Source organism: Mustela nigripes, chromosome 16, assembly GCF_022355385.1.
Source record: "Mustela nigripes isolate SB6536 chromosome 16, MUSNIG.SB6536, whole genome shotgun sequence".
NCBI classification, from domain to species: Eukaryota; Metazoa; Chordata; class Mammalia; order Carnivora; family Mustelidae; genus Mustela; species Mustela nigripes.
Window position 1 is genome coordinate 24,474,705 of NC_081572.1, and position 10,273 is coordinate 24,484,977.

At 53.5% G+C, this 10,273-nt stretch overlaps 1 long non-coding RNA gene across 1 annotated transcript; it reads left to right on the top strand.

Moving 5' to 3' along the window:
* Positions 1 to 405: 405 nt before the first annotated feature.
* LOC132003678 (uncharacterized) lies at positions 406 to 5,932 on the top strand. Its single transcript, XR_009400267.1, has 3 exons — positions 406 to 547; positions 3,731 to 4,132; positions 4,596 to 5,932. It is a non-coding gene; the product is annotated as an uncharacterized LOC132003678 (long non-coding RNA).
* Positions 5,933 to 10,273: the final 4,341 nt, after the last annotated feature.

Sequence of the window (10,273 nt, forward strand, 5' to 3'; positions counted from 1 at the left end):
GAATGGGGAGGCCAGGCGGGGAGACAGGGTGCTCCCAAAGTCTGAGAAGCTCCCGGAGTCTGAGAATCCCTATTTAGAGGCTGACCTGGTCAGACCATTCTGTGCCCTGTCATTGCCCCCCACTCCCAGCATGCTCTTGGCCCTCTCTGGCCGCTCAGTGAGCTCCGAGGGTGGGTGGACCCACCCCTCCACACTCCCAACGTTGGTGGCCTCTAGACACTGCCCTCTCCACCAATGGCACTACTGTTTTCCTGACCAGCCCCCTACCCCGATCATGGTTGGTTCCTGGCGAGCTTTGCCCCCTCCCTCCCCACAGGCAGCTGCTCCAATAGCAGAAGCTCTCAGGGGGGCCCTTCCTGTGTCCCGCCATGCACCTTGTCTCATCAGGAGGCTACAGAGGCCTCCTCCTCCTGTGCCTCAGATCTACGTTTCTGTGCCCTGCTTCCGAGAACTTCATAGTTAGGGCTACTAAAAGTTTGGCTCCAGAAGGATCTCATTGCATGGAAACTGAGGTTCCAAGAGAAGAAAACAAGCCCAGGGTTCCCGGGTGAGTTAGAGGCAGAGCGGGACTAGAACCCAGTACCCTTGATCCCCAGCCTAGCGCTCAGCGACACCAGGACCACATCTCCTTCAGCCTCCTTTTAGACCACCCCTTCTTCTGGCCTGTCCCTCTTATCACCTTTACCCCGTACTGACAACAGAGCCTCCTGAAGGCCTCCCTTCTCAGCCCCTCAGAAACTCTCTGGTTGAGACAACAGCTCTGCTGTTCTTCCAGACTGTGGACACACGCCACCCCCAGGTTTTCCTGGACCCCAGACTCCTCCTCTGTGGAGGGGGTGCTGGGACAGCATCCCCCCCAAGGCTATACCTGTGGGGACTTTCAGCTCAGCCCCTTTTCCCAAAGACCTGTTGGTCAAAAGCTGAAGCAAGCTACTGGGGGTTCTAGAATCAGATTCCTTAGTTTTGCCTTTTGGGTTTGGAACCAACTTTGTAGGCCAAGCTGCAGGAGATCCTGGAGAACTTCGTGAGGCAGGGTCGCCCTCTAAACTGGGGACTTTTTCTCGGCCCCCTTCTCTGGGATGTACCCATCCCAACCCTTCCTCACCTTTGCCAATGCCCACTGCATCAACCTCCTTCCTGGTTGGAGGTCCTTCTTATACTCCCCCAGGGGTACAAGCCCTTCTTTGGTGGGGAGGTGCCACAGGCTTAGGGACAGGGGGTAGGGGCAGGGACTGGTCTCGGCCTTGGTGTCTTCTTGGCTGTGGGACAAAGAGAGCCATGTTGGGGGTGACCTCACCCTTTGGGCATCCTCCTGCTGGACAAAGGGCCCGATTATTCCCCAGCCTGGAAGTGGGAGGTAGGAGGATGACACTTCAATCCTCGGACCCTCTTTAGACACCCTGCACTTTTGGCTGCTGTGGGCTCTGCGTGGGGGTTGGGGGGCTCATGCGGGGAGGCAGGCACCTCTGAGGGAGGCTGACCCAATTTGGATGGCAAGAGAAAAGCTTGGAACATCTATGAAGTCCATCCTAGAAACTCACCTCCCTCTCAAAAGATGCCAAAGCCCACAGCTCTGAAGGTAGAGGCAGATATGCTCTGCTTCCCTTTTTTCTAGCAGTGATCTCGCTTTGTGGGCTGAATCAGGGGCTTTTCTTCTGTTCCCTGGAAGAAACGTAGTCTTCATTTTTTCCCCCCAATAGTATCGGGTGCCTTTAAGTGAAACCTTCCTAGAACTCTGATCAGTAAAGCAGATGAAAGTGGGAACTACTTTGGTTGAGGTGGTGGGAAGGGTGGGGGAGAGGCAGAGAACTCCCAACCCTCTTCCCTCTTACCCTGCCTATGGCAGCATCTAAGCGGGGGGGGGGGAGCCCACAAAGTATTGTTTAAAAACCACTGCTTTATTTTTATTTTTATATATTTTTTAAACCACTGCTTTAAACAATTGTGTTCATTGCTGCTTCCCGAACATCCCAGGGCCAAGCCCCTGTAAGTACTTGAAAGCTAGTTGATAAATAAATAAACTCTGTCCCTTCACTTATGGGCTGGGTTCCCATGAGGGCCCTGGCCGGGGCCTCTCCTCCGTCTCTGATCTAGGCGCAGCTGGGATCCTGGTATGTTCATCTCCAGTTCAGGGTTCCCTCTCAATTATGCCAGAGCTACCCTGCGTCCCCAGAGCAAAGGGCATCCATGGAGGCTGCTGACTAAGCAAGCAAAGTAGGGACGACTGTGCAGAGGTCGGCTGGACCCTGTTCCACACACATAACCTGCCAATAGCCCAGGCACAGATAGATCCCGAAGGCTGAGCCTGAAGCATCACAAAGCAACGAGGAACTCTCCACCCATCCCCACTTCCTCCCACATGAGACAGGGGCTCCAGATTTTAACCCCGGCTCTACCATTTACTGCCATGGACCCTCGGGCTGGTCACTTCCCTTCTCTGGGCCTCAGTGTCCTCCCCTGTGAAGTGGAGAGAGTAGGGCTAATGGGACCCTCCAGCCTCCAGGGTTCTGAACTCGGCTCCCAGGCTGCACAGGGGTCAGGGGCAAAGCCGGAATTGGTTGCCAGGCTGGAAGGGGACATGACAGAGAAAGGGAGAGATATAATTCTTGTCCAGAAAAAGGTTCATCAGGAAGTCACAGAAGAGAAGGATGGTGAGACAGAGGCTTGACCTCCCGACAGAGTCCCCTCTTGTACACTTGGTTGCACAGCTGGGCTCTTGGCTTAGATGTTCTCCTGGGGCCGGACGAAACTTCAATACTATTTGTCCCCCTGCTCTATCATCCTTTGTCATCTTGCCCATAGATGTTCTATAGTCCTATCTCTCCCTGAAAACGAACTTCCCTCCACCATACCCATTATTTTTTCATCTATGTCTCCCTGCACTTTCATAATCCTCCTCCTCCTCCTCCTCCTAGAGGTCCTCTCTGATCTCCACTTCATGTCACTCCCCCTTGGTCTAGGTTCAGAGACCCCTGAACTGAGGGCTGTCAAGGCCCTCCCTATGTGTTGTCATCATCCTTTCAATTAGAAGCTTTCAGAGAATAGGGACCTTGTCTTTCATCCCAGAACGTCCATAACCTGGCTCACAGAAGGGCCTTGTGGAAGGAAGGACATGAATGACCTAGAGGGAGGCACTCAGTTTGGGACTGGGTGAGGCTGGCCTTGTGTGCGCTTGGCCAAGCAAACACTCCAGACCATCAAACATGCCCCCAAGCACACATGCATCGAGACAGCCAAGCACAGACACACACACACACACACACACACCCGCAAATCAGCACCCTCTCGTGCTGCAAGCCCCCACGTGGGGTGGTGTGGGATGTGGGGGGAGGAGGTGGAGGGGACTGCCCTCCAGATGTTGTTGGAAATCCAACACGTCCCCTCCACTCCTCCCTCTCCCACTTCCCGTTCCACTTCCCCCAAATATTTACTGATTTTTTATTTACATTCTTTGCCCGAGGTGCCCGGCCCCTGTCAGGTCCCATTTGCTTGCCCTGGTTCCCTCCTGCCAGCTCCCCTCCTCCTCCCTCAAATCCAGAGCCAGGAGCTGTGTGTGGTTGGCAACAGTCTCCCCCAGGCCCATGGGTGTTGGGGGTGGTGAAGGCCGTGGGCTGGCAGCTCTGGGCAGAGCTGTTGGGGGCGGGGGGTTCGGGGACAGGAGCAGCTCACCCACACATTCCCGCCTGCCCCCAATCTGGGATCGTTTTAGCCACCCCTCCTTGTTTCACAGGGACTTCTGGAAGGGACTGATGGATGCCAGATGCCAGGAGCACCGACACTGAGGGAGGGCTCTGAAAAGAGAGGAGGGAGAGCTGGGACAGACGTGACAACGAGTGGGACAGGCGTGCTGGGTGACTACTCATGAGCTGACCAAGCCCTCTGGGCCCCCTTACCACCAGCTGATCAAAGAGCCTGAAGAAATGATTTCCCACTCCATTCCCAGGCTACAAGCACCTGCTGCCCGCCACTCCTCTTGGTTATTCAAGGGGTCTACATGGGGCACCTACTACGTGCCGGGCACTGTCCTAGGTGCTGAAGGGACAGTGGCAAACAGCAGACAAGGTTATTCTCGCCCTGTGGAGCATGACTTTTCCAGAGAGATAAGGAGTAAAAGGAGTAAATCATTGAGTAGGTGAGGATGTTTTAAGGGCCATGGGGAAGAAGGAGCAAGGTGAAGGGAATGGGGAGTGGTGGTGGGGGCTGGGGAGGGGGTGTGATTTTATAGGACATCCTCAGGGGAGGCTCCATGGAGAAGGTGACATTTGGGCAAAGCCTTGTGGGGGGTGAGGGAATGATTTGTGGGGCTGAAGAAAGCCAGGAGGAGGGAACAGCCTGAGAAGCATGGTGACATGTTTGAAGACCGGAGAGGAGTGTCTGGACGAGTAGTAAGAGTCAGGGCAGTGGGGATAGGAAAAAAAGGCAGGGAGCAAGGTCTTCAGTTTTTCTGAGTGACATGAGGGGCCTCTGAAGGGTTCTCAGGGGACAGTGACACAACTGGACATATTAAGGCAACACAGTGATTCTTGCCTCCCTTGTATGCTCTCCTACACTCTGGTTACCCCCTTTCTCCTTGCCTGCTGCCTCCTGCTTTGCAGCTACCCTACCAGGCTGCCTGTGGCTTCTATAAAGCTCCTCTACTCCAGGAAGCCCTCCAGGATTGCTCAGAGGAGACTTTCCAGTTCTGTCTGAACAGTTCATGGCCTTTTCATTGTCTCTGCCCTTTCCATGAGAGAGATGCTAAAGAGGAAGATTGTGACATCCACTCTGGGGCACCGAAGGACCAGAGAGGGTGAGTCGCTTTCCCAAGGTGTCTCCCCAAATTGTCAATATCCTGCCTCCCATGAGCCCTTCTCCTGTCACCCTAGGCTTTCCATGGAGGCTCTGTCTTCCCTTTCCTTCTTTTCCAGCCTTCTCCTTCCCACCAGATCTCTGCCTTCTTGGCAAGGGACTGAAGTCTCCCACTTCTCTGTTTTGGGACAGGCCTGGAGACCACCATTGCAAAGGTGAAGGTGTAGCAAGCACTCATTTCCCAAGGCCAAGGGCAAGGCTACTGAGCGCAGGGGTTGGGGGGAGAAGAGCAACAGCAGAGACTGTGATGCAATTCATTACTCTAGCCCACAACCCCCTCCACACCCAGTCCCTGGACACTGCTTGCTGTGTAGCGAACTTTTTTAAAATAGCGACTAATTGCTGGCCAGCAAGCAGAGAGATGGACAGTCAGGCATGGGAGCATAGCTTCCCCAGCTAGGAGCCAAGTCCCTGGTCCCAGCTTGGCTAAGGCCTCACTTGGTGACTTTCCACCAGGTGCATCACTCATCTGGGCCTCACTCGTTTGTACCACAACTGTTTATTGAGAGCCTTCTACGGGCCGGGCACTGTGCTAGCCTGAGGATACAGAGAGAGCAGAGCCGACTTGGCTCTTGCCCACATTAAATAGCCAGCCAAATGCAGTGAAAGTGACAACTGTGATCGGTGCAAAGAAAAGGAAGAACGTAATGCCTTGAGAGTATATAGAGAGCATTAGAGCAGTCAGGGAAGCTGAGCTGCTTCCCCCAGGAGGCGATGCCCAAGCTGATCCCTGAGGGAATGGAAGAATGGTCCAGGCAGAGAAGACACTATATGCAAAGGCCCTGTGGTGGGAGGGAGCCTGTCCAAGGAGTTGCAAGAAAAAGGACATGGCAGTGGTGCGAAGAACAAAGGGGATGAATAGAGCGGGAGGTGGGCAGAGGCTGGTCTTCTAGGTCATGTTTAAAACCTGATCTAGGGGCGCCTGGGTGGCTCAGTGGGTTAAAGCCTCTGCCTTCGGCTCAGGTCATGATCCCAGGGTCCTGGGATCGAGCCCCACATCGGGTTCTCTGCTCGCCGGGTAGCCTGCTTCCTCCTCTCCCTCTGCCTGTTTCTCTGCCTACCTGTGATCTCTGTCTGTCAAATAAATAAATAAAATCTTAAAAAAAATGAATAAAACCTGATCTAAGAGCAGAAGCAGCCCCTTGGCATTGTGGGGTTGTGTCGGGGGTGACAGGAGCATCTCAGGTTGGCTGCAGGCTGGGGGTAATGAGAGTAGAGGTGGGGAACCTGTCATGAGGTGACGGCAGTGGTCCAGGTGAGGGCTGACACTGGCTTGAACTAGGAATTGGCAGAGGATTCGTGAGGGGAGGGGGATGGTGCTGAGTCTGATTTCTGGATCCCTGCCTGCAGGCTTTCCCACCTGTAAAGAGGGAAGAAGCAGCTTTTCTTTCTCCTGGCAACAGAGCTAATTCATGGAGACAAAAGTTCTCCTCCCTGGGAAGGCACCAGAGGGGACTATAGGAATAGCATAGAATATTCCCCCTAACCAGATAGTTCTACCCTGGATCTACCCCCGGGTCCTTCAGGCTCTGTGTGTCCCTCCAGAACCTGGCAGGTAAGAGGACGTGCCTGGAAAACTGTGGTGAACATGATTTAGATTAGACTGCTGGCTGCCAGCAGGGCTGGAGGAATGATGTTGGTAAGAACCAGGGACAGGGGATTAAAGAGGAGACAGGATCCAGGCAGAGGGCCATGTGCCAGGAGCACAGGAGAGAGGCTATAAACACCTGCGGAACAGTCAGGATCTGGTGCAGCTGAAGGGCTCTGGAGCTGGTGCTGCCCCCCACTCCCCAGATGCAGGAGAGCTGGAGGACGCTTTAAAGGACATTGGTTCTCTGTACCTGCAGGGTGGAGGCCCTCTCCAGAAACCTCCACAGTCTCACCTGTAGCCCCTGCTCGACGAAGGAGATAGAGCGTGGCCAGGACACCAAGAGATGCGGTGTGGGAGTATAGGAGCTGGACAGACATACAGGGAACATGCCAGTGGCACACAGATGATCTGAGGAGTGTTTCTGGAGGAAGGGGAGGAGGAAGGGGGAGAGAAGGAGGAGGAGGGAATGAAGAGGGAGGAGGAAGAGGTACTCAGAAGGGGTTTGGGGATGGCTGGATTTGTCAGCTCTCTCTGGCTCAGCTGGGAAGTGCTCCCTTTTTTTTAAGATTTTATTTATTTATTTGACAGAGAGAGAGATCACAAGTAGGCAGAGAGACAGGCAGAGAGAGGAGGAGGAAGCAGGTTCCCCACTGAGCGGAGAGCCCAATGCAGGGCTCGATCCCAGTACCCTGAGATCATGACCTGAGCTGAAGGCAGAGGCTTAACCCACTGAGCCGCCCAGGTGCCCCTGGGAAGTGCTCCTTTAAGCTGAAGGGAGTAGGGTGTTGGGTACCTTTGCCCCCCTCGCCCCCCACCATGCAGCACCTCCCTCCAGAATCTCATCTCGCCTTGAGTTCCCAGGCTCCCCCGTGGAATGATGGTGGCCTCCTCACTTTGTCCCTTCGCTACCGTCTTCCTCTCTTACTCTGGTTGCTAGCCCCATTGGCTTTGGAAGAGCTGCTTGGCCGCCCCAGGGTGGCCTCCTGGTCAGCATCTGCTTGGTTGGTGGTCCAGAGCCTACCTTGCCTTTGGTTCACACATAGGCATCTGGGGAGAGCCTCAGTTATCCCGGTCCTCCCTGAGCATTGCTCCACTCAAAAGAGGCCCCCGGGAGGGACCAGCCTTGGCCTGCAAGGTAGGGAAGTTGGAGCGCAGGAAGGATTTCCTGGGCTGTGAAGGCGGACAGCTGAGGGGCTGGAGTTTGGGGAATCAGTTCATGTGCGGTCTGTTGTGTGGACGGTCCGTGGTTGAGGACGCAGCTGGGGAGGGTCCGGGCCGTGGAGAGGACTGGGGACCACCGTGACAGACCGACAAGCAAAGGCTGTCAGCTCCACACAGCCAGAATGGACATCTGCACGGCACTGTGAACAGAGCACCTGGCCTAGAAAAGGCCTTCAGTGAATTCCTGTGGACAGAAGAGAGTTTTGTTCCCAGGTCAGTTTCTCATTTGGTTTTCCTGAACCTCTAGTTCCCTGTCTACAAAAGAGAGTAGGAACCCCCATACTTCCTGTCTCATCGCATGTCATGGGGAACAAACAGAACAATGATGGCAGAAGTGCTCTGTGAACACAATACACAGGGAGGAGCCCAGCACAGTGCCTGGCCTGCTGTGGTGGCTCTGTATGGAGCAACCGAGTCTCCACCGGATGTGAGCTCCATGTAGACAGAGACCTGTCTCGTTTTTCTTCTGCGTTGTTTCCCCAGTGCCCGGCACACTGTAGGTCCCCAGTAAATACTCAGATTGAATGAATGAATGAATAAGTGAATGATGAGACTGAATCCTACCCTTAGAAACTTCTAGAACTTCGGAGGTAATGAGACAAACCACGAGGCAGTGAACACAACCAGCTTGAAATCAGCCGTTATTTCCTTACTTTCTACAGGAGGAAACAGGCTCAGAGAGACTGGATGATTTAGCCAAGGCCCCACTTACCCAGCTCCTGGTAAGTGGGGGACCAGGATAGGAGCTCAGGATTTTGCCTCCAAAGCCTGTGCTTTTCCTCCCTTAGTAAAGTTCCGGCTGCAGCTGGTCCACTGGGACAATGGCCTCTCTGACTATCTACAAGCTGAAATATTATTTCTGGGGGAGAGCTCACGATTGCATGCCATCTCAGGGACCCCTGGTTGGGGGCTGCTGGCATCAACGAGGGGCCAAGATCCATTCAGGGTGTGCCGGGCCCAGAAATGCCCACACTCTCCCAGGATGTTGGGTGCAGATGAGGAAAACACCTTCGGAGGGGAGCTATGGGTGGGCTCTCCTGGCCCACAGCCATGCCTCCTTTCTGGCACTCTGGGCCAGTGTGGCTCCCTGAGGGCTCCCTGACTGCTTCTTCAGGCAGGGACTTCTCTTGTCACAGCTGCCCTTCCTCTCCCTGAATGGGCTTGGGGCTTTACCATTCAGGTCCCTGCTTCCCAATATATGTTCCATGGGGCTATTTTTTTTGGCTGTTGATAGGTATTTCTTGTAAAAAAGAAAGAAAGAAAGAAAGAAAGAGAGAGAGAAAGAAAGAAAGAAAGAAAGAAAGAAAGAAAGAAAGAAAGAAAGAAAAGAAAGAAAGAAAGAAAGAAAGGTGGTATATGATGGAATAAGTTTGAAAAAGCTGGGTCAAACAGGTTAACCTGGTTGTAAGCTAAACCTGCAGGACTTCTCTAGGCCTTTAATTATGCTCATGTTGGAATGTGACTCTCCAACGGGTGGGGAGTTCCAGGAAAGAGCATCTTCCAAATTTATTTAGCCCCCAAACTGTTTCTTTAGGTGCATCTCTTGGGACTGATGTGTTCCAGGGGACACTTTGGGGATTATGGCTGTTGCTGTGATGAGTCCTTGAAGGCACATAAGCGGAGTCAGAAGATCTGACTGGTGTTTCAGAAGACCACTGGGTGTCTGTTCCCAGTGAGCTTATGGTTGGGATGGGGTGGGAGAGGCCAAGGTCCCACCAGGAATTCTTCTCCAAGGAAGAAGAGGCTAACTAAGTGTGGTAAGCATCCCTGATCCAAGAAGACTGGTGGCTTACTCAATAGGCAACTTAGGTCTTTAGCCAGCTTCCTCTCCTGTCTCTTTTCAAGAATCAATAAATTATTTGAGATTAAATCAGGTGGCCTTTTGTTGCTTTTTCACCATCCTTGGTGGGGTTGATGGTCTAGGCATTCATCCCCCGAAGTTACATGGGGTCAGCCTACCTCCTCCTCACTGGGGCAGGGAAATCCAAGTCGTGAGACTCCGTTCTATGGTGCAAGTGGCAATGCCTAGTTTATTTTTAGTCTGTCATGCTGTCAAAGGTCCAGTCCCTCAGCACTGAGGCCAGCTGAGGTTAGGCCAGGCTGGGGCGCGGGAGACAGTAATCCCAGCATCCTGCTTTCTCACCACCTCTGCTCTATTTCAGTCTGGCTCTGCAGCTCCAGTTCATAGGGAAATGGGTTACTGCTACGCCTCTTCCATCTCCCCTGGCAGCTACCAGGTCCCCAGAAAAACTGGACGAGAGCATAGACTTCCTTCACTCTCCCAAGAGTTAATGTGGAAGACAGTAAGTTCTGCTTAAGTCCCAGGATCCAGCTTGGACATTTGTCTGGCTGTTGTGGCTGCTGGGATTCCCAGCACCCGATGTGGACAATGGACATCTGGGTCTTGTCTTCCAGTTTGCTGAGATCCTGAAGCCCTCTTCTCCTTCAAGATCTTCTCTGGGATCCCAGTTGGAGGTGTTAGAAACTCCGCTTCCTCCCTGTGCCTACAGGATGAATTTGAATAGAGATTCCCCCCATACCCCCATCAAGGCTTTCCTCTCTCTTTGGAATCAACTCAGAAAATAGGTCCGTTTTTTGCAACATGAAATCTTA